At 41.9% G+C, this 22,937-nt stretch overlaps 1 protein-coding gene across 6 annotated transcripts in view; it reads right to left on the bottom strand.

Annotated features, from left to right (window-relative positions):
• The window catches only part of LINGO2 (leucine rich repeat and Ig domain containing 2), a 2,057,065-nt gene that overhangs the window by 1,626,542 nt on the left and 407,586 nt on the right, over positions 1-22,937 (bottom strand). For 3 of the 6 annotated variants that reach the window (XM_063914082.1, XM_063914084.1, XM_063914085.1), the window contains one exon: positions 11,164-11,215. The gene's annotated coding sequence lies outside the window, so the exon portion shown is untranslated. The remainder of the gene's footprint in view (positions 1-11,163; positions 11,216-22,937) is intronic. The other 3 variants (XM_063914083.1, XM_063914086.1, XM_063914087.1) reach the window with 1 other exon arrangement.

Genomic DNA, 22,937 nt, shown 5'->3' with positions numbered 1-22,937 from the left:
GAGTTAAGGTTAGGCACCACTGGGTAGTGTTAGGGTTAGGCACCATTGGGGAGGGTTAGGGTACTCTCTGGGCGGCTGTTGGATTCTGATGGACGGGATGCCGCTTTCAGTATTCTGCCCGCCAGAATCCAGAATCCATTTTATTATTTATTAATTTCTAAATATTTTCATTAGACACATGCAGTACAAATGGAATTAAGAATGATGATGATAAAATGTAAGAGCTTTACACTTGACAATGCTTAGAAGACTTAACCAATTCTACTGTACAGTAAAGTACTTTTTAAATTATAACTATAGGACTGATTTAGAGGTGGACACAGCTGCATTTCTGAAGTGTTTTTTCTATATTAGTGGTTGCAGTAATACTGTATGTAAATGCTAGTTTCACACACAAAGACAAAAGATGCAGATGCACTATTCAAACATTACTAATTAGAATTGTAATACATTTTGCAATAAATAGAAGTTTTTTTGCATAATTTTGGACAGGGTTACGAACCTACCCACCAACATCCAGGTAATTTCATCAGGTAGGTCACTAACATTCTAAGGGTTCAATTCTAGGGCATGGGAAACCCCCTAAGCAGACTAGCCAACCCATCCCAAGACATCACACTATTGAGACAAATGAAGTGTACAAGAGTGTTAGATAGATAAGATGAGCTTCTTCATGTTTTAGGAATGTTAAAGGGGTGACAAATAAATGTGTGAAAAAATGTTTTATTTTATATATATGAACTCATGGCACGCCTCTATTTCTATGGAGATGGCAGGGGAGGCGGGGGAGTGGCCAGAGCAGAGAGCCAGTGGCTGCGTAGTGCACTGCCTTCCCAGCTCTCTGCCTGAAAGGACCGGCCCACCAGCCCATTGGCCCTTCTGGCATATGTCAGTAGTGCCATATGGGCAATCCGGCCCTGTGTGCACCTTGCTGCATAGAGAAAGTCAAAAATATTTAGCAGATATCAATTACAAACTCCAAAAACTCATTTACTATACATTTTTTCAATAAAACCTACTTTTCCATTTTTCTCCAAAATTACTGCTTGATTTAGCATGATTTGTGGCCTATGTTAATAATGAGAGTTGGTAACATTTTTACAAGAAGTGATTTGTGTATGAAATTTCAAGTGTACTAGATATGTTGTTCTATACCTTGGTGTAACATGGCGTAAACAAGTCCCTTAAAATTATCTGTAAGATGAGGCCTGGTATATTCCAGGTTTCTAGACCTTTTTAGGAGTGGAAATGGATGTATTCTCCTCTGCATTTCACTTGCTAGTTCACGGCCATTAACAAGCAATAGTGAAATAGTTCTTCAATTTAATCTGGAATGTCATATCACCACTTTAATCTCAAACTTTCAAATACCATGGGTGAGATGTAATAGAGTACGATGATTACCAGAGTTGCAGGATGGTAGCTAATTTCAGAATTGTTTTTAAAGTGGTAGTCATTTACCAGGCATGGTTTGCTTGTAAATGACTGATGCTTTAAAAAAAACATCTGAATTGGTTAGCATCCCGCACCTCCAGCAATCTCAGGTGCTATTACATCTCGCTCCAAGTTTTTAATATTTTCCCAGACAGAAGTCACTTACCTGACATCTTTTTTGTGTTTAAAAAATGAAAACTAATCCTACTCCTCAAGCTCACTGCCTAGGTGTACTTCTTGATGTTATATCCATCATTTAATTGGTATTCAAGTCTTGTTACAGTACATCTTAGAAATATTTCCAGGATATGCCTGTATTATCCAACACAAGAACTTAAAAACTTTAATTAATGCACTCACAATCTCTCACATCGACTATTGCAATTTATTTATTTATTTATTTATTACTTGTCTTCCCCAAACTAAACTTTCACCATTACAAACCATTTAGTAACTTACTGTATTTTATTTCACTTATTTTCCTTGTCCAAAATTATTCTACTGCTACTCCACTCTGGCAGCCCTAGAATGGTTCCCTGTATTTTACTGAATAAAATCCTAAATACTTCTACTAACATACTAAACTATCGACAAAACTTAATCAACACACATATCTTTTACCTATCGCAAAATAGCTTCAAACTCTACTCTTCTGCTCTGCCCAAATAGAAGAAGATGAATAAGATGATGAACAAAAAGATAATTCTGTTATTTTATTACTGAAGTTTACATGTGTAAACTTCACAATAGGCATATTACTGCATTACATTGTTTTGACAATTCTAATATACAGGTTGAGTCTAAAATACAAAATATTCCAAAAAATGTATACTTTGAGCTGACATGTCACATGACACTGTTGTCATGTGATGGGTCAGATAGCGTTCTCAAGACTGCCCCTTGCATATAGTAACCGCTTTGTGACAAAGCTGGGCTCCCTCCAGGCTGTCTAATGCTCACCTGGTGCCTCACTGCCATGACCTCTGCAATATCAATGTGACACTTTCTGCCATGTTGGTTCTCAGCAGCTTTTGAGCTCTCTGTTACTTCCTTCCACCCCAACATGTGACAGGCCAAGCTTTGCCTCCTCACACTGCATCTTAAATGGAACCCTAACATCTTAAAGGGATCCTTATGCAAATTATCCAAAATCTGGAAAAATCCAAAGTCCAAAATGTTCCTGGTCCAAAGCACTTCAGATATAGGAGACTCAACCAGTAATAATAATATATCTAAATGGGAGTATAAAAGTATGATTTTTCCAAGTATTTTAGGTGAATCTAATGCTGAGGAGTTTAATACATTTCTAATGCATGTTATAAACTGTATACATGATTCTAATTTACCTATACACATTTCTTGCTTAGGGATCTTTCTGCATTGTACAGAGATCTATGCTGTCTCATTTCCTACAAAGCCATTCTCTAAATATTAATTTAAATATTTACATAACATAGCATGACGTTATGTCTAAATTGGAACTTTCCAATTACTTCTAATTGCTTTGAGCCAAAGTGAAACTTGTTTATTTCTCAATGGCGCTGAAGGACACAGTGCTGAGAGATTAGAGTGCCCCTAAGCAGTATTATATATAAGCAGATGAGTCAGAATATCCTGGAGGCAAAACTAAATATACATTTCCTCTCTCTCAACTGTAGGTAAACCAATTTTCATAATGTTGTACAGTATATTGTACAAAACTATATCTAAGCAATTAGTACATTTAATTCTATATATTTTTGCATAATACCTGGCTGTACTTACCAAACTAGATATTTTAATGATTTGTTAGTATGTGTCATTGGACATGTCTAGTCATTAAACAAAAACTATAATGGAATTGTAAATGCCATACTCTACCTATAGAATTGGCTGGGGTCAACTAGGGTCAGTCATTTGCTCAAACCACAATTGGAAGCTGCAATGACTACACACACAATTAGTTCAATGAGAATGGAGTAACAGATGTTTATGGGGGGAAGTCAGTTTGGGAAAACAGCGTCATTTTGAGTGTCTGAAAACATTTCAAAAGCAAAACAATGCAATTAATGTTCATGATATTTTTATCTATTAGATATTAACTTAAGTACAATACTGTAGATACCACCTGCCACTCAAATGTACAATTCTGCTGAAATATTCTCTGCTGAAGACAACAAAATTATTTTCTTTTCACTTCCAATTATTATAATGGTGAAATTTTCATAGCATAATCCTGTTTTTCATCTTTGAAATTGTTAGAATTCTTAATTTTGTATATGGTGTAGGAATGGCTGGAGTGGGATTGTAGCTCTTGTAATTATTAAGTTATGTAGGCTTCTTAACAAAGTTTATGGTATGTAAGTTATTGAGTTGGGAATATTCAAACATATAATAAACCTGGTGTAAATTTTCTTGCATGCGTTAATTGTCTTCAATTTTATTATTTATGTTTCATTAGTGTAACATTCTTGTATATAATTAGGTATCAACAGAAATGTTTAAAGGTAGTTATGGTTCAAAACAAATATGCTAATGAACAAAAATAAAATTATGGTTTTGAGTTATTATTTATATTACATTAATATGAAAAATATGTCCTCATTTACCTCTTAGGAGTCATCCATGTTCTGACTATACAGACTTTTGAAGTCTTAGATTAATCATATAAATTCTACTTGTTTTATAAAAAAATATTATTCAGTGAAAGACCAAACATATTGTAGCTAATACGGGATTTATATAAAATAGAATATCGGGCACAATTAGGTTTGTAAAAAATCAAATATATATGCTAATCACTCTTAATGATATATACCAATATTAGTATGTAAATGCTGCTCCCAGTAAGTAAGCTGAAATACAAGTTATTAGACACATGAGAGCTAAAAATACTAGTATAACAATTATCTCTTTAATATATTAGATAGAAATAGGCATTATATATATATATATATATATATATAGATGTCCAAGTCTATTTGTTTATTTGTATATATATATATATATATATATATAAAGATGGACACAACTTCTCGCTTATAAACCATTTCTTCAACCACCACGTATTAATCTCTGTGCAGTAGTTCACCATTTGATGACGTGGTGCTAAAAACACTCCGTAGGTTCCTGGATTTCTTGAAGACTATTTTAGGTTCTGCATCCAAATAGGCTGATGGTGGTTCAGCCTCAAAATGTGAGGTCCATGGAGTCCAAACTCTCATCAAATGCTCAGGAGATGTAGTGTAGAAGTAATGTTCAATTTGGAAAAACATCCATATAGAGTTAATGGTAGCAAGAAAAATAAGAATTTACTTACCGATAATTCTATTTCTCGTAGTCCGTAGTGGATGCTGGGGACTCCGTAAGGACCATGGGGAATAGCGGCTCCGCAGGAGACTGGGCACAAAAGTAAAGCTTTAGAACTACCTGGTGTGCACTGGCTCCTCCCCCTATGACCCTCCTCCAAGCCTCAGTTAGGATACTGTGCCCGGACGAGCGTACACAATAAGGAAGGATTTTGAATCCCGGGTAAGACTCATACCAGCCACACCAATCACACCATATAACTTGTGATCTAAACCCAGTTAACAGCATGATAACAGAGGAGCCTCTAGAAAAGATGGCTCACTACAGCAATAACCCAATTTTTTTTTTTTGGTAACAATAACTATGTACCAGTATTGCAGACGATCCGCACTTGGGATGGGCGCCCAGCATCCACTACGGACTACGAGAAATAGAATTATTGGTAAGTAAATTCTTATTTTCTCTGACGTCCTAGTGGATGCTGGGGACTCCGTAAGGACCATGGGGATTATACCAAAGCTCCCAAACGGGCGGGAGAGTGCGGATGACTCTGCAGCACCAAATGAGAGAACTCCAGGTCCTCCTCAGCCAGAGTATCAAATTTGTAGAATTTTACAAACGTATTTGCTCCTGACCAAGTAGCTGCTCGGCAAAGTTGTAAAGCCGAGACCCCTCGGGCAGCCGCCCAAGATGAGCCCACCTTCCTTGTGGAATGGGCTTTTACAGATTTTGTCTGTGGCAGGCCTGCCACAGAATGTGCAAGCTGAATTGTACTACAAATCCAACGATCAATAGTCTGCTTAGAAGCAGGAGCACCCAGCTTGTTGGGTGCATACAGAATAAACAACGAGTCAGATTTTCTGACTCCAGCCATCCTGGAAACCTATATTTCCAGGGCCCTGACAACGTCTAGCAACTTGGAGTCCTCCAAGTCCCTAGTAGCCGCAGGCACCACAATAGGTTGATTCAGGTGAAACGCTGAAAACCACCTTAGAGAGAAAAAGAGGACAAGTCCTCAATTCCGCCCTGTCCGAATGGAAAATCAGATGAGGGCTTTTACAGGATAAAGCCGCCAATTCTGACACGCACCTGGCCCAGGCCAGGGCCAACAGCATGACCACTTTCCATGTGAGATATTTTAACTCCACATATTTAAGTGGTTCAAACCAATGTGACTTTTGGAACCCAAAAACTACATTTAGATCCCAAGGTGCCACTGGAGGCACAAAAGGAGGCTGTATATACAGTACCCCTTTCACAAACGTCTGAACTTCAGGGACTGAAGCTAGTTCTTTTTGGAAGAAAATTGACAGGGCCGAAATTTGAACCTTAATGGACCCCCATTTCAGGCCCATAGACACTCCTGTTTGCAGGAAATGTAGGAATCGACCTAGTTGAAAATTCCTCCGTCGGGGCCTTACTGGCCTCGGACCACGCAACATATTTTCGCAAAATGCGGTGATAATGTTTTGCGGTTATATCTTTCCTGGCTTTGATCAGGATAGGAATGACTTCATCCGGAATGCCTTTCTCCTTCAGGATCCGGCGTTCAACCGCCATGCCGTCAAACGCAGTCGCGGTAAGTCTTGGAACAGACAGGGTCCTTGCTGGAGCAGGTCCCTTCTTAGAGGTAGAGGCCACGGATCCTCCGTGAGCATCTCTTGAAGTTCCGGTTACCAAGTCCTTCTTGGCCAATCCGGAGCCCGAATATAGTGCTTACTCCTCTCCATCTTATAATTCTCAGTACCTTGGGTATGAGAGGCAGAGGAGGGAACACATACACTGACTGGTACACCCACTGTGTTACCAGAGCGTCTACAGCTATTGCCGGAGGGTCCCTTGACCCGGCGCAATACTTGCCGAGTTTTATAAACATGTGGAAGACTTCTGGGTGAAGTCCCCACTAGCTGACCGTGCTATCACATGATTTTCCGCCCAGCGAAGAATCCTTGCAGCTTCTGCCATTGCCCTCCTGCTTCTTGTGTCACCCTGTCTGTTTACGTGGGTGACTGCCGTGATGTTGTCCGAATGGATCAACTCCAGGTGACCTTGAAGCAGAGGTCTTGCTGAGCTTAGAGCATTGTAAATGGCCCTTAGCTTCAGGATATTTATGTGAAGTGATGTCTCCAGGCTTGACCATAAGCTCTGGAAATTCCTTCCCTGTGTGACTGCTCCCCAGCCTCGCAGGCTGGCATCCGTGGTCACCAGGACCCAGTCCTGAATGTCGAATCTGCGGCCCTCTAGAAGATGAGCACTCTGCAACCACCACAGGAGAGACACCCTTGTGCTTGGTGACAGGGTTATCCGCTGATGCATCTGAAGATGCGACCCGGACCATTTGTACAGCAGGTCCCACTGGAAAGTTCTTGCGTGGAATCTGCCGAATGGGATTGCTTCGTAGGAAGCCACCATTTTTCCCAGAACCCTTTCATTGATGTACTGAGACTTGGCTCGGTTATAGGAGGTTCCCGACTAGCTCGGATAACTCCCTGACTTTCTCCTCCGGGAGAAACACCTTTTTCTGGACTGTGTCCAGGATCATCCCTAGGAACAGACGACGAGTCGTCGGAATCAGCTGCGATTTTGGAATATTGAGAATCCAATCGTGCTGCCGCAACACTACCTGAGATAGTGCTACACCGACCTCCAACTGTTCCCTGGATCTTACCCTTATCAGGGAATCGTCCAAGTAAGGGATAACTAAAATTCCCTTCCTTCGAAGGAGTATCATCATTTCGGCCATTACCTTGGTAAAGACCCGGGGTGCCGTGGACCATCCATACGGCAGCGTCTGAAACTGATAGTGACAGTTCTGTACCATAAACCTGAGGTACCCTTGGTGAGAAGGGTAAATTGGGACATGAAGGTAAGCATCCTTGATGTCCCGAGACATCATGTAGTCCCCTTCTTCCAGGTTCGCAATCACTGCTCTGAGTGACTCAATCTTGAATTTGAACCTCCGTATGTAAGTGTTCAAGATTTTAGATTTAGAATCGGTCTCACCGAGCCGTCCGGCTTCGGTACCACAACAGTGTGGAATAATACCCCGTTCCCTGTTGCAGGAGGGGTACCTTGATTATCACCTGCTGGGAATACAGCTTGTGAATGGCTTCCAAAACTGCCTCCCTGTCAGAAGGAGACATCGGTAAAGCCGACTTTAGGAAACGGCGAGGGGGAGACGTCTCGAATTCCAATTTGTACCCCTGAGATATCACCTGAAGGATCCAGGGGTCTACTTGCGAGTGAGCCCACTGCGCGCTGAAATTCATTGAGACGGGCACCCACCGTGCCTGATTCTGCTTGTAAAGCCCCAGCGTCATACTGAGGGCTTGGCAGAGGCGGGAGAGGGCTTCTGTTCCTGGGAACTGGCTGATTTCTGCAGCCTTTTTCCTCTCCCTCTGTCACGGGGCAGAAATGAGGAACCTTTTGCCCGCTTGCCCACGAAAAGACTGCGCCTGATAATACGGTGTCTTCTTATGTTGAGAGGCGACCTGGGGTACAAACGTGGATTTCCCAGCTGTTGCCGTGGCCACCAGGTCTGAAAGACCGACCCCAAATAACTCCTCCCCTTAATAAGGCAATACTTCCAAATGCCGTTTGGAATCCGCATCACCTGACCACTGTCGTGTCCATAACCCTCTACTGGCAGAAATGGACAACGCACTTAGACTTGATGCCAGTCGGCAAATATTCCGCTGTGCATCACGCATATATAGAAATGCATCTTTTAAATGCTCTATAGGCAATAATATACTGTCCCTATCTAGGGTATCAATATTTTCAGTCAGGGAATCCGACCACGCCAACCCAGCACTGCACATCCAGGCTGAGGCGATTGCTGGTCGCAGTATAACACCAGTATGTGTGTAAATACATTTTAGGATACCCTCCTGCTTTCTATCAGCAGGATCCTTAAGGGCGGCCATCTCAGGAGAGGGTAGAGCCCTTGTTCTTACAAGCGTGTGAGCGCTTTATCCACCCTAGGGGGTGTTTCCCAACGCACCCTAACCTCTGGCGGGAAAGGATATAATGCCAATAACATTTTAGAAATTATCAGTTGTTATCGGGGGAAACCCACGCATCATCACACATCTCATTTAATTTCTCAGATTCAGGAAAACTACAGGTAGTTTTTCCTCACCGAACATAATACCCCTTTTTGGTGGTACTCGTATTATCAGAAAAGTGTAAAACATTTTTCATTGCCTCAATAATGTAACGTGTGGCCCTACTGGAAGTCACATTTGTCTCTTCACCGTCGACACTGGAGTCAGTATCCGTGTCGGCGTCTATATTTGCCATCTGAGGTAACGGGCGCTTTAGAGCCCCTGGCGGCCTATGAGACGTCTGGACAGGCACAAGCTGAGTAGCCGGCTGTCTCATGTCAACCACTGTCTTTTATACAGAGCTGACACTGTCACGAAATTCCTTCCAACAGTTCATCCACTCAGGTGTCGACCCCCTAGGGGGTGACATCACTATTACAGGCAATCTGCTCCATCTCCACATCATTTTTCTCCTCATACATGTCGACACAAACGTACCGACACACAGCACACACACAGGGAATGCTCTGATAGAGGACAGGACCCCACTAGCCCTTTGGGGAGACAGAGGGAGAGTTTGCCAGCACACACCAGAGCGCTATAGATATACAGGGATAACCTTATATAAGTGTTTTTCCCCTTATAGCTGCTGTATTTTTAATACTGCGCGTAATTAGTGCCCCCCTCTCTTTTTTAACCCTTTCTGTAGTGTAGTGACTGCAGGGGAGAGCCAGGGAGCTTCCCTCCAACGGAGCTGTGAGGGAAAATGGCGGCCATATCTCCCGTTTTTCTGTGTATTCTGGCAGGGGTTAAATTCATCCATATAGCCCAGGAGCTATATGTGATGCATTTTTTTGCCATCCAAGGTGTTTTTATTGCGTCTCAGGGCGCCCCCCCCCCAGCGCCCTGCACCCTCAGTGACCGGAGTGTGAAGTGTGCTGAGAGCAATGGCGCACAGCTGCAGTGCTGTGCGCTACCTTGTTGAAGACAGGACGTCTTCTGCCGCCGATTTTCCGGACCTCTTCTATCTTCTGGCTCTGTAAGGGGGCCGGCGGCGCGGCTCTGGGACCTATCCATGGCTGGGCCTGTGATCGGTCCCTCTGGAGCTAATGTCCAGTAGCCTAAGAAGCCCAATCCACTCTGCACGCAGGTGAGTTCGCTTCTTCTCCCCTTAGTCCCTCGATGCAGTGAGCCTGTTGCCAGCAAGTCTCACTGAACCTAAAAAACCTAAAACTAAACTTTTCACTAAGCAGCTCAGGAGAGCCACCTAGTGTGCACCCTTCTCGTTCGGGCACAAAAATCTAACTGAGGCTTGGAGGAGGGTCATAGGGGGAGGAGCCAGTGCACACCAGGTAGTTCTAAAGCTTTACTTTTGTGCCCAGTCTCCTGCGGAGCCGCTATTCCCCATGGTCCTTACGGAGTCCCCAGCATCCACTAGGACGTCAGAGAAAGAAGGGGGGTGTCATTTCACCATGCCTAACATTAAGTGTTCAGAGTGTGAAGTTAAGAGTTTCTACTCTTTAATATGCAACAGCATTGTGATATTGCAAAACATAAGAAGTGTTCATAAATATTTCTACCATGGATAGCAGTCAACACCTGGAATTGACCAGAATTAAATCCCGCTTGAGAAAATAGGTTAGGGAGAACGTCTGAACATGAATCGCGGACAGTGAATGAGGAATGGGCAAATGGTCTTTATTTTCTGCATAGCCCTCTTATATTTATATACATGGACAATTTAAAAATTAAATTATATAATTCAATTATATAAGGGTCATATTAAAAAAATGCAAGAATATTTCATACATTTTTATGTCATATAAATTATTGTCCAATACAAACACTTTTTGTTAACACACATTTTTTGTCAGTATATACTGTACAATTCTTAAATAAATAAATACATAGTATTGTAGTCATTAGAAGATAAAACAGAACTTATTGCAGTGAACAATGCTGTGGGTAAGGTTTTAGTACAGAAACTACTGTATGTTATCACATGGCAGATTCTGATTAGTTTAGTTGTGAATAGCCAAAGATATTTAACTTGTCTGCAAATATTTTCTGAGCCATGATGCACCATTCAGTGCAGTAAACTCTGCTCTGTTATAACATTATGTTCAATTCAATTGAACTCCTCAGTGACTTTAAAACTGGTTAGCTAATGGAGGTCATACTTTTGTAAATCTGGTTCTTCACAATAACTTAGCATGGCAGAGTTATTGCCAAGGAATTTCATACCTTTCAGTTATCCATATTAGTTTTTTAAACTAGTACTCACATTTGTTGAATATGCTGTATGTGAGCATGTTCTGTTTATTTATTTTCCTGAGAGTTTAACACTTGTAAAAACATCCTAAAGATCATTATTGTCATTATAAAGAGTCCTTACCTGCCTTATATCTTGGAGACTTTGAAAGAGATTGGTTTCAGACTTCATTTGCCTGTAAAGAAAAGCGCAAGACAGTTTCAAGATAAATTCACTATTCAATGCAGATATTAAAATTTGTGAAATCATTAATATCATTTCACAAAGGAAATTGAAGTGACATTTGGGGCCGGATGTAATGACACCCGTGATTACTGGAGGTGCGAGATGCGAGCTGATCTTGGACGTTTTCTTTTAAAGGGGCAATCACTTACAAGGCAAAAAAATGTCAGAGATTACATCTGTACATCTGGCCCTTGGTATGAGTAATTACACAGTGAGGAAGTTTAAAAAAGATAAATAATAAGTTTTTCCTTCCTATTAATAAACTTCTTAATTGCTAAATATATTACTACAACGTCCTAACTTAACATAGACAGGGGACTACACTATAATTGCACTAGTTCTTAATTTGTATATGACATTTGTATATGGTGATTCTAGAGCTGAACACACATGATTAACAGTAATATCTAGCAATCATTTTTTCCGATATGTAGAATGCCAAATACCGGAATACTACTTATTCACCTTTACGGTATAATGACGATTGCATAGTGGGGCCAATATGCCCAGTCTCAATATTTGTGCAGTCACTGGCTAATCAATTTTTTCAAATGGAAATGTAAAATGTTGACCACATATTTTCACTAATTGAGAATGATTGTTGCTTGGTGTTAAAGGTCTTATATTGGACTAATCACTAGCTTAGCAGAGTTACTGAGCAAAACTAATGGTGGCATTCAAATGGACTCTCACAGGCTATCAAATGCTATGCTATATTGACATGATAAACAGTATTATTATTATTATTATTATTATTATTATTATTATTAGTGAGCTTTTGGAAAGCTCATTATGGAAATGTATTTGGTTAGTTGCTTTACGTGAAGTTCAGAAGAAGATAGGGAAACACAAACTATGACATGCATATAGTTGTTGATTTTCTACACTGTCTCTGTCTCAATGATATACAGTAAGTGGGCCAGATGTACTAAGCCTTGAAAAGTGATACATTTCATGGTGATAAAGTACCAGCCAATCAGCTCCAAACTGTCATTTTTCAAACCCAGCCTGTAACATGGCAGTCAGGAGCTGATTGGCTGGTACTTTATCACCATGGAATGTATACCTTTTCTAGACTTAGAACATATCCCCTAGTTTTGAGTAAAATACAGTATTATAGGGTTAAAAATTGCACTACTTTTCTAATTACATGGGGCTTTCCAAGGCCTTGTGCAGAAATAGACAGGATGATTCATGAAATTCTATTATCGCCACCTTACACTTCAGCAGAGTTAAAAACCTCCTTAGAAAGAGAGGGAGTTTAAAGAACAGTTCAGATTTATCAAGGACATCTACCTCCTACTTTGCTAAATACATGGAAAATCTAAGGGCATAATAATAACATTTCTAAAACATCATGGGCATGTATACAATTTTAAGTTGATATGCTAAAGGCATTTTTAACCAAAACTCGAAATGCAAAACATAAGCCTGAAGCACTATAATTGGAGTCTGTGCTGAGCTAGTTTCACATTAATAAAAATGCCCAATTTAGTAATTTGTATTTTAAATAATGAAACAATTAAATAGAAAATTTAAAAATAAGTGCATGGCTGGCTCCAAGCTCAATAACACCCAGTGTGAGAATTTCTGGAGCACCCCGTCCCCCTCTAGGTGTGTGCGCTCATGGGAAAGTGGATGTGGCCTCACAACAAGGTCATGGCCTTAAAGGGAATGATGTAGCCTTATGATCCGGGAGAAGGTGATGTCTTGGAGAGTTAGAGGGTGACAGGAGAGAGAGGGTGATGGCAAAACTTCTCCCTAGTGCCCCCCACTACTCTGCTGCCACTCAGGTGACAGTGTGCAGGTGGCATCTTAGAAGTTCCACTACAACATGCTCCCTATAGAAAGATATGTAAAAAAAACACTAAGCATGACTTTTGCGGGGATTCCAGGTAGGCTATAGTGTAGGGTTGTATGGGGAGGACACAGGCAATAGTTACAGTTTGATATATATGAAGTGTATTATATTTGTGGGGGATGGAGCGTTCTTGCTTATAACAATGAGTAGATCAGATTGAGTAATCATCACCATCACAAATGAGGTAAAAAAAAAAACTAACGGTGTGCAGTACAGCCAATGACAAAAGTCAAACACATCCATCCAGTCCACCACATGTGATGATCATGATAAATAATAGTCTGAGACCACCAGGGCTGGAGTCTGCCAGTCACTCACCACCACAAATGAGGTAAAAAAAATTAATAAAATGTCCCAGCCAGAGAGCAGAACTAACTATGCGCAACACAGCCAGTGATAATCACATCCATCCAGTCTCCCACATGTCATGTCATGAATCATGATGAACAATAGTCTGGGATAATCCACCAGGGCTGCAGCATGCCAGTCCAATCACTCACCACCACACCAGGACAGGTCCTAGGTCCTCACTGCACTGCAGCCCAGCCACTACCTGTCCGTTACCAGCAGCAGCAGTGTGTGCCCAGTCCATCCATCTACTGCACCCTGGCATGTTACACAACAATGATAAGTGAAATTAATGACTCACTGACACTGTGCATGGACAGGAATGGCATTGTTGTGTGACATTACATGCAACATGCATGCTAGACACTGCCCACTACTCTTTGTAAGCCCGGCCTACCCACAGCGCTGCCTGGCCTCAGCCTACCAACAGCACTGCTTGGCTCTGATTGGATCCCGGCCACTATCAGTCACTGTCAGTGGGTGACTCTGAGTAGTAGTGTTTGGCGGTTAGGATGTTCAGCAGGCAGCTATGGACACACACACACACACACACACAGCAGCAGGCGCTAGGCAGAGGGGTGACCCAGAGGCAATATGGCAGTGAAAAATCAGCACACCCATTAAGGGTGGCACTTAGCATGGCCACACAGGTTAAACATGCATGGAGCCGGCCCTGTATATGTGCTAAGAGGTCTACAATTTATAATCGCCTAACAACACTACAGATATATTTGTTAATTAATACTCCAACCTCTCCAATTTACAAAAAATCCATTTACTTTAAAATCAGGTGATTTTTTTTTTAGATAAATTGCTTCAGAGAAAAATTGCTGCCATTTCCTACAATAAAACAGGCAATAGATTTTCAGTGGGTGCAGAAAGTACATTCAAAAGCATTGCCCATTCAAAAGCTCAGTTATTAACTAATAAGTGCTAGCGCTTGTGATTGTCTAAGGTACAGTCCATTAATAACAACTGCATTAGTGGAAAAGCAATTAAATACTATTGATAACCAATTCATGCAGACAAACCATGTTGGCACTTGTAGATCTGCAGAAGGTATTATGTCCAAGCTGTCAATGGCTTGTTGCAAATTGTAGTTTATGTACATTATTTATAAATGGTTATTTATATTTTAATTGACTATTATTGCACTACCTATAGTTTTCAGGCATTTTTTATCGTCTAAGTCCAGAGATTTTTTTTTAAAGTATAACATCCAATTCTTTCCTTCACAATTCAGAAAATGTATGATTTCTGTGTATTACAATTTTTAAGAGGTCACTAGAAGGTAAAGAAGAGCTAATTGCAGTGAACAGTGCTGTGGGTAAGGTTTTTGTAATGAAACTATGCTATCACGTGGCAGATTCTGGTTAGTTTAGCTATGAATAGCCAAATATATTTAACTTGATTGCAAAATTTGAAAAATTGTGATGTACAATAGGACTTTTTTTAAATGATAGTTGCAAATCTATACATTCTTTTCTTGAAATTGCTTGAGATTGACCAATATTAGACCTCTCCTAGCTATAGATTTGGTCTGGGTCATAATACTTCAACATAAATCATAGTAAACTAGAAACGCTAATAAAATAACTTTGGTTTTAATTTATAACGGTGTCTTCAAAAAAATGTATCTACTATCTACACATTTCAGGGTTGACAAATTTTCATTTTAAGGTGCATACACACTGGCCATTTTTGCCCAGCGTGTATGCACAGCGATGATCGTTAACATCACTGCCAAGAAACTGTGGAAAGTACTTCACTTGGCTGTTCAAACAGCCCGAGGGACAGTAGCGGCCAGCATTGATGCAGGAGCGCGCATCAGTGCTCACCGCTCATTGCTCGCCCATACACACTGGCCAAGTTTGAGCTCAAAGTAGCTGAAAATTCTGAAAGTGAGCTACTTTGAGCCCAGTGTGTATGGGCCTTTAGTTTGTCAATGATATTTACACATCTTTGGGGGGAATTTAAATAGCCATGGGGTTTACCCCGTGACTAATTGCTGGCAAACATTCCTGCGGCATGGGAAAGGCTATTCAATTAACCACTTAACTGGCATGGTCACATGCGACCGCACCACCACACAAATCATATGGCGCAGCTTTGTCACAGATTCTATTGCATGGCTAATTTGGCCACATGGCGTAAATGTGGAAAAAATTATGTTGACACATTTGTATGTAACACCTTTTAACATTCTAATTATTACTTCTCACCAATGTAATACTCCTAACACACTGCTTCTGCTTCTTATCTGTGTAACACTTACTAATACCTTAAACTCTCACTAGTGTGATGCCTTGTGGTGGTTGGCCTGTGCTTACGTGGATGGGTCCCATGCCCTGGACTTGATCCTTAGTGTTAGATACTCACAATATGAGGTCATCTAGTCACTGTTGGTAGATCTATATATTTTTGGAAAACAATAATGCTAAACACCTCAGTTTTGCTCTATGTTAGATTGCAGAATTTATAATAACTACTCTGATTAGTGGTGCTAGTACTATAGAGTGTGTATCTGCATTTTCAAGTATCAGATTTGCCATTATGTTTTAAAAGTATAAAAGATGAGGAGGCCTGTGTGCTGTCTCCTCTGTTTGGGACCCCTTCTCGCTCCCTGCAGCGCTGGACAGTCTGAGCTCTAGAGGGCTCAGACTCTACTGCGCATGTGCATATCACCGGGAAAATAGCCTGGTAGTCATTTTCCCAGTGAATTCTTTACTGCACATAAGAACACTGTGAAAATGGCCACTGCACCATTTTCACTGTGATTCCACAGCGCTGCTAACATCGGCACAGGACTCTAGAGGGGTAAGAATTCAAATAATGGATGTAGCATGTGCAGTGGGGGCCCCCTCTTGACTCAGGAGAATGTTAGACGCGGTGGAGTGGTTTCTTTGTCATATGAGTTATACTGCAGATAAATCCTGATGGTGTTCACTTAGATAAGCAGAACAGACTCCTACTGTACACAAATACAAAGAAGATCATTAGATAAAATAAAACCTTGTGAGCAATGATGTTAAGCTCTAGTCAGCTCTAGTGAGAATAAGTAGCTGACTGCTGAGCAAACTTATGAGGAGAAAACCGATTCACCATTCAGACAATTCCAGATAGCCAATCGGTGATTACCTGAGCAGTGCAAGAGCAACAGTATCTCATCTTGCAGAACAATGTCTTTTGGACTAATTGGCACTTTGTCTTTATTAATAGACTGCCTAATATGCATTCTGCATATTAGCATATTGCTAATATGCTTCCCAATTGTTTTTAAGCCAACCAATTTCAAATAACATGAATATTTGAAGTATGGAAAAATCTCACATTAGTAAATATGAGGATCATTCAGATATGGCCACTTTTGCGGCCTGCAGTGCAGTTTGCCGATGATAGCAAACTGCGCATGTGCAGCGGCCGCAGAGGGGCTACACAGGCACACACTTTGCACTCACATCCACTATGGATGCGACAGAAATGTAAATATCAGCGGCAGGCGTTTGTGGGGCAGCGACATGCTGTTAGGGGGTGGGGCAGGATGAATGGGGACGGGACAGAACCATTTTTCGGGGTGGCAGCTCCGATAAAAAAATGCCTGCTGATCGGCTGATAGCAGGAGTCATCCTCAGTTTCGATGCATCCACAATTAGATTGTGGACATATCAGGAGGTGGCCTCACACATGCTGGGTGGCCTTTCACTGTGCTGGGCAGCCCCCAGCATGTGCAGAGATGAACATGAACACAGATTTGTCTGCGTATGCAGCCATCTGCGTACATCTTTGAATAACTCCCTATGTCCCTTAACTCCAGATGACAAAATTGTTGTTTAGGGTTAAACTGTAAAACTCTAGAATGCACTTCAAATGCTTAGTCTCAGCTGACAATATACCATGCATAACAGTACATAGAATTTACTAGTTTAAAAAGATTTTTAAAAAAGCAAAGTACAGTATGTTGATTCAATTAGGTTATTACCAGTATGGAGTCAAGAGAGAATATTTCCCATTTTAAGGCAATGTGGACAAAGCTTTATTTGGGGTTTTCCCTTGGTTTTTTAAGGCTGAAGGGTTGAACTTGATCTAAAGTACTATGGGGGTTATTCAGAAAACTTAACAGTTTTGCTAAAATAGCAAAAACTGGAAAGGAAAAAATTGCATGTTGGGAAGCCGCCCAGCACAGAGCAAGTCCGCTCAGCATTTGTAGCGCCGCCCAGTGATGCGATAGCAATTAAATTGCGATCGCATTGCAGATACCTCAAAAAAGAGATAGACACCTGTATATGCAGTCAGGCTCCATTTGCAGATGCATCACTGCCATGTTTCCTATCGCAGGAAACCTGCATTTCCCGTGCCACTCCCCCCAATGCTGCCCTCGACTGCCTGCTGCCTGTCAATCACTACGTGGATGTGATCGCATATTGAAAGTCTGCGCATGCGCAGATGGCTGATACACAGCCAATTGCGATTTTTGGACAATAGTGTCCAGGTCTGAAAAGCACCCTATGTACCTATGTATATGTAATGCATTCACATACTGTATGGTGGATTAACTATTTAACTATGTACCTATGTATATGTAATTAATGCATTCACATATGGAGGATTATGGCACACCGATGACACGGCATTATGGTTTTCCAAGCCTGTATTGATCACACAAGCAAAGGAAAAACTACTGAGTTTCTAAAACAATACTTCATATACTTTGTAATAATTTGTTACATAAGAAAACATTATACCTTTTCATTAATCACCATTAATATAGAAAGTAGCATTTGGTGCAGTATATGTTATAGTTCCTGCTTATTTGTTCAAAAATGCATTACCATCATTGTCTTGTTTTAGACTCTAAAAGCCTTTTATTATTATTCCTTCAATTTCATCTACAATTTTCTATAATTATGTATCTAGAACTATGATCATCCTCATCTGTGAACCCTTGCACTCGACCTCTCACCTGTGCTTCTACTTTAACACATGTACATTATGGATATCCTTAAACCTTAATCCTTCTTTGCCTAATCTTGAGTCACTGGATTTTCAGTTACAGTAACTGGATTATTTGTAATCCGATGGCCTCTTTATTTAAAAGTGTTAATTGCATTTCCTTGACATTTAATTATTGACAGTACATGTTCAATCTCTTCAGTATTAAGTGCTGTAAAAGCCTGGATCACCTAATTTTACATTGTAGAAACCAATCAAATAACTTCTTATGTATAGTAGAGTGGAATATAGATATATAACAATTTGTATTTTTCATGTCAGTTTTTAAATTAATTAACTTTTTTTTATATGAAAATATGTAGTAATAGATAAAAAAAAAACCCAGGATTTTAATACCTACCGGTAAATCCTTTTCTCCTAGTCCGTAGAGGATGCTGGGGTCCACTTCAGTACCATGGGGCATAGATGGTTCCGCAGGAGCCATGGGCACTTTAAGACTTTTTCAGAGTGTGAACTGGCTCCTCCCTCTATGCCCCTCCTCCAGACCTCAGTATAGGAACTGTGCCCAGGGAGACGGACATTTCGAGGAAAGGATTTACTTTTAAGTTAATGGTGAGATTCATACCAGCTCACACTTCAACCATGCCGCACAACATGGCATTCAACAAAACACATGCCAACGGGCATGAACATTACAGCAAACGAGCTGAAAACTTTTTCAACAAATTAACAACTGCAGGTAAAGTACGCACTGGGCTGGGTGCCCAGCATCCTCTACGGACTAGGAGAAAAGGATTTACTGGTAGGTATTAAAATCCTGTTTTATCATACGTCCTAGAGGATGCTGGGGTCCACTTCAGTACCATGGGGTTATACCAAAGCTCCAGTATGGGCGGTAGAGTGCGGATGTCCCTGCAGCACCGATTGACCAAACTTTAGGTCCTCATCGGCCAAGGTGTCAAACTTGTAAAATTTAGCAAACGTGTTTGTCCCTGACCAAGTAGCTGCTCGGCAAAGTTGTAATGCAGAGACCCCCCGGGCAGCCGCCCAGGATGAGCCCACCTTTCTAGTAGAATGGGCAGTCACCGAATTCGGTACCAGCAATCCTGCTGTGAAATGAGTGTGCTGAATCGTACATCTGATCCAGCGCGCAATAGTCTGCTTAGAAGCAGGACACCCAATCTTTTTGGGAACATACAGGACAAACAGAGCCTCTGTTTTCCGTATCCTAGCCGTTCTTGTGACATAAACTCTCAAAGCTCTGACCACATCCAGAGACTTACAAGCAGTGAAGGTGTCAGTAGCACCACAATAGGTTGGTTTATATGAAAAGAAGAAACCACCTTTGGAATAAATTGCTGACGAGTTCTTAACTCAGCCCTATCTTCATGGAAGATCAAGTAAGGGCTCTTGTGAGACAAGGCCCCTAACTCAGACACCCTCCTTGCGGATGCCAAGGCCAACAGCATGACCACTTTCCAAGTGAGAAACTTCAACTCTATCTCCTGGAGAGGTTAAAACCAATCTGATTGAAGGAACTGCAACACCACGTTAAGATCCCATGGTGCCACAGGATGCACAAATGGAGGTTGGATGTGCAGAACCCCTTTCACGAATGTCTGAACTTCTGGAAGGGAGGCCAATTGTTTCTGAAAGAAAACGGACAAGGACGAAATCTTGACCTTGATTGAACCCAATCGTAGGCCCGCATCCACACCTGCCTGGAGAAAATGGAGAAAACGTCCTAACTGAAACTCTTCCATTGGAGCCTTCTTGGCTTCACACCAAGACACATATTTTCTCCAAATACTGTGGTAATGTCTAGACGTTACTCCTTTCCTGGCCTGAATAAGAGTGGGAATGACCTCTTTGGCTATGATCCGGCGCTCAACCGCCATGCCGTCAAACGTAGCCACGGTAAGTCTTGATACATGCATGGCCCCTGCTGCAGCAGGTCCTCGCAAAGAGGAAGAGGCTGAGGATCTTCTATAAGCAACTCCTGAAGAACTGGATACCAAGCCCTCCTTGGCCAATCTGGGACAATGAGGATCGCTCGAACCCTTGTTCTTCTTATGATCTTGAGAATTTTCGGTATGAGTGGAAGTGGAGGGAAGACATATACCGACCGAAACACCCACTGGGTCACTAGTGCTTCCACTGCTATTGCTTGGGGGTCTCTTGACCTGGAACAATATCTCTGAAGCTTCTTGTTGAGACGAGATGCCATCTTGTCTACTTGAGGAACTCCCCAAAGACTTGTCACCTCTGCGAAGACTTCTTGGTGGAGGCCCCATTCTCCTGGATGGAGATTGTGTCTGCTGAGGAAGTCTGCTTCCCAGTTGTCCACTACCGGAATGAAAATTGCCGACAGAGCTCTTGCATGTCTTTCTGCCCAGAGGAGGTCACCTCTGCCATTGCCGATCTGCTTTTCATTTCGCCTTGACGGTTTATGTACGCGACTGCTGTTACATTGTCCGACTGGATCTGTGCGGGTTGATCTTGAAGAAGATGCCCCGCTTGTAGAAGGCCATTGTAAATGGCTCTCAACTCCAGAACGTTTATCTGAAGACAAGTTACTTGACTTGGCCATCTTCCTTGAAAGCTTTCCCCTTGTGTGACTGCTCCCCAGCCTCAGAGACTTGCATCCGTGGTTACTAGGACCCAGTCTTGAATCCCAAACCTGCGTCCCTCTAGTAGGTGAGAACTGTGTAGCCACCACAGGAGCGAAATTCTGGCTTTGGATGACAGGATTATCCTCTGATGCATGTGTAGATGGGATCCAGACCACTTCTCCAACAGGTCCCACTGGAATACTCTGGTATGGAATCGGCCAAACTGTATGGCCTCGTAGGCCGCTACCATCTTTCCCAACAACCGAATGCATTGATGAATCAACACTCTTGTTGGTTTCAGAATTTGTTAGACCATTCTCTGGATTTTCACCTGCACTTCTGTGTCCAGTATCATCCCCAGAAAGGACAATCTTGTTGTCGGTTCCAACTGTGACTTTGGATAATTTATGATCCAACTGTGTTGTTGAAGTACTGTCAGGGAGAGTGCAATGTTCTGCACCAACCTTTCCCTGGACCTCACTTTTATCAGGAGATCGTCCAGGTAAGGAATTATATTGACTCCTTGCTGTCGAAGGAGGACCATCATCTCCGCCATCACCTTGGTGAACACCCTCGGTGCCGTGGAGAGTCCAAACGGCAATGTCTGAAATTGGTAATGACAATTCTGTATTGCGAACCTCAGAAAAGCTTGATGTGGAGGATAAATGGGAACATGTAAGTAGGCATCTTTTATGTCCACCGACACCATGAAGTCCACTTCCTCCAGACTGGAAATCACTGCCCTCAGAGATTCCATCTTGAACTTGAACCTTTGCAGGTAGAGATTCAGAGTTTTTAGGTTTAGAATTGGTCTGACTGAGCCGTCCGGCTACGGAACTACGAATAGGCTTGAATAAAACCCTTCTCCTTGTTGTAACAAGGGAACCAGGACAATGACTTGATCCTGACACAATTTTTGTATTGCTGCTGCTACCACTTCCCTGTCTGGGGTAGAAGCTGGTAAGACCAATTTGAAAAATCGGCATGGGGGAATGTCTTGAAACTCCAGTTTGTACCCGTGGGACACTTTTTGTACAACCCACGGGTCCAGGCCAGATTGAACCCAGAACTGACTGAAGAGTTTCAGACGTGCCCCCACCTGAGCAGACTCCCGCAGGGGAGCACCAGCATCATGCTGAAGATTTGGTAGAAGTAGAGGTTGATTTCTGCTCCTGTGATCCTGGAGACGCTGTGGACTTTTTTCCTTTTCCCCTTCCTTTACCCGCAAAGAAAGAGGAACCTTTACCCTTTTTGTATTTATTGGTCCGAAAAGGACTGCATCTGAGAATGATGTGTCTTTTTCGCCGACGCAGGAGCATTAGGCAAGAATGTCGATTTACCCGCGCTAGCCACAGAAACTAAAGCATCCAGCCCATCTCCAAACAAGGCCTCACCTTTATACGGGAGAGCCTCCATATTCATTTTGGAATCTGCATCAGCATTCCATTGGCGAATCCACAACGCCCTCCATGCTGAGATTGCCATGGTAGCGGCTCTTGATCCCAAGAGACCAATATCTTTCATGGCTTCTAGCATGTATGCAGCAGCGTCTTTGATATGACCTAACATTAGGAGTATCTCGTCTCTATCTATTGTGTCAATGTCTGATGACAAGTATTCTGACCACTTTTCAATAGCACTACTTACCCATGCACAGGCAATGGTAGGCCTGAGTAGTGTTCGATTGGCCACATAAATAGATTTCAATGTATTCTCTAACTTGGGGTCTGCCGGCTCCTTAAGTGAAGCCATCCCAGGAGCAGGAAGAATCACCTTTTTTGTTAACCGTGACTGGGCACTGTCTAAAACAGGGGGTGACTCCCACCTTTTCATGTCCTCTGCAGGGAAAGGGTAAGCTACTTGAATTCTTTTGGGAACCTGAAATTTCTTTTCAGGATTTA

This window comes from Pseudophryne corroboree, chromosome 1 (assembly GCF_028390025.1).
Source record: "Pseudophryne corroboree isolate aPseCor3 chromosome 1, aPseCor3.hap2, whole genome shotgun sequence".
NCBI lineage: Eukaryota > Metazoa > Chordata > Amphibia > Anura > Myobatrachidae > Pseudophryne > Pseudophryne corroboree.
Note: the sequence above shows the minus strand (reverse complement) of the source record. Positions and strands in the feature narration are given on the sequence as shown.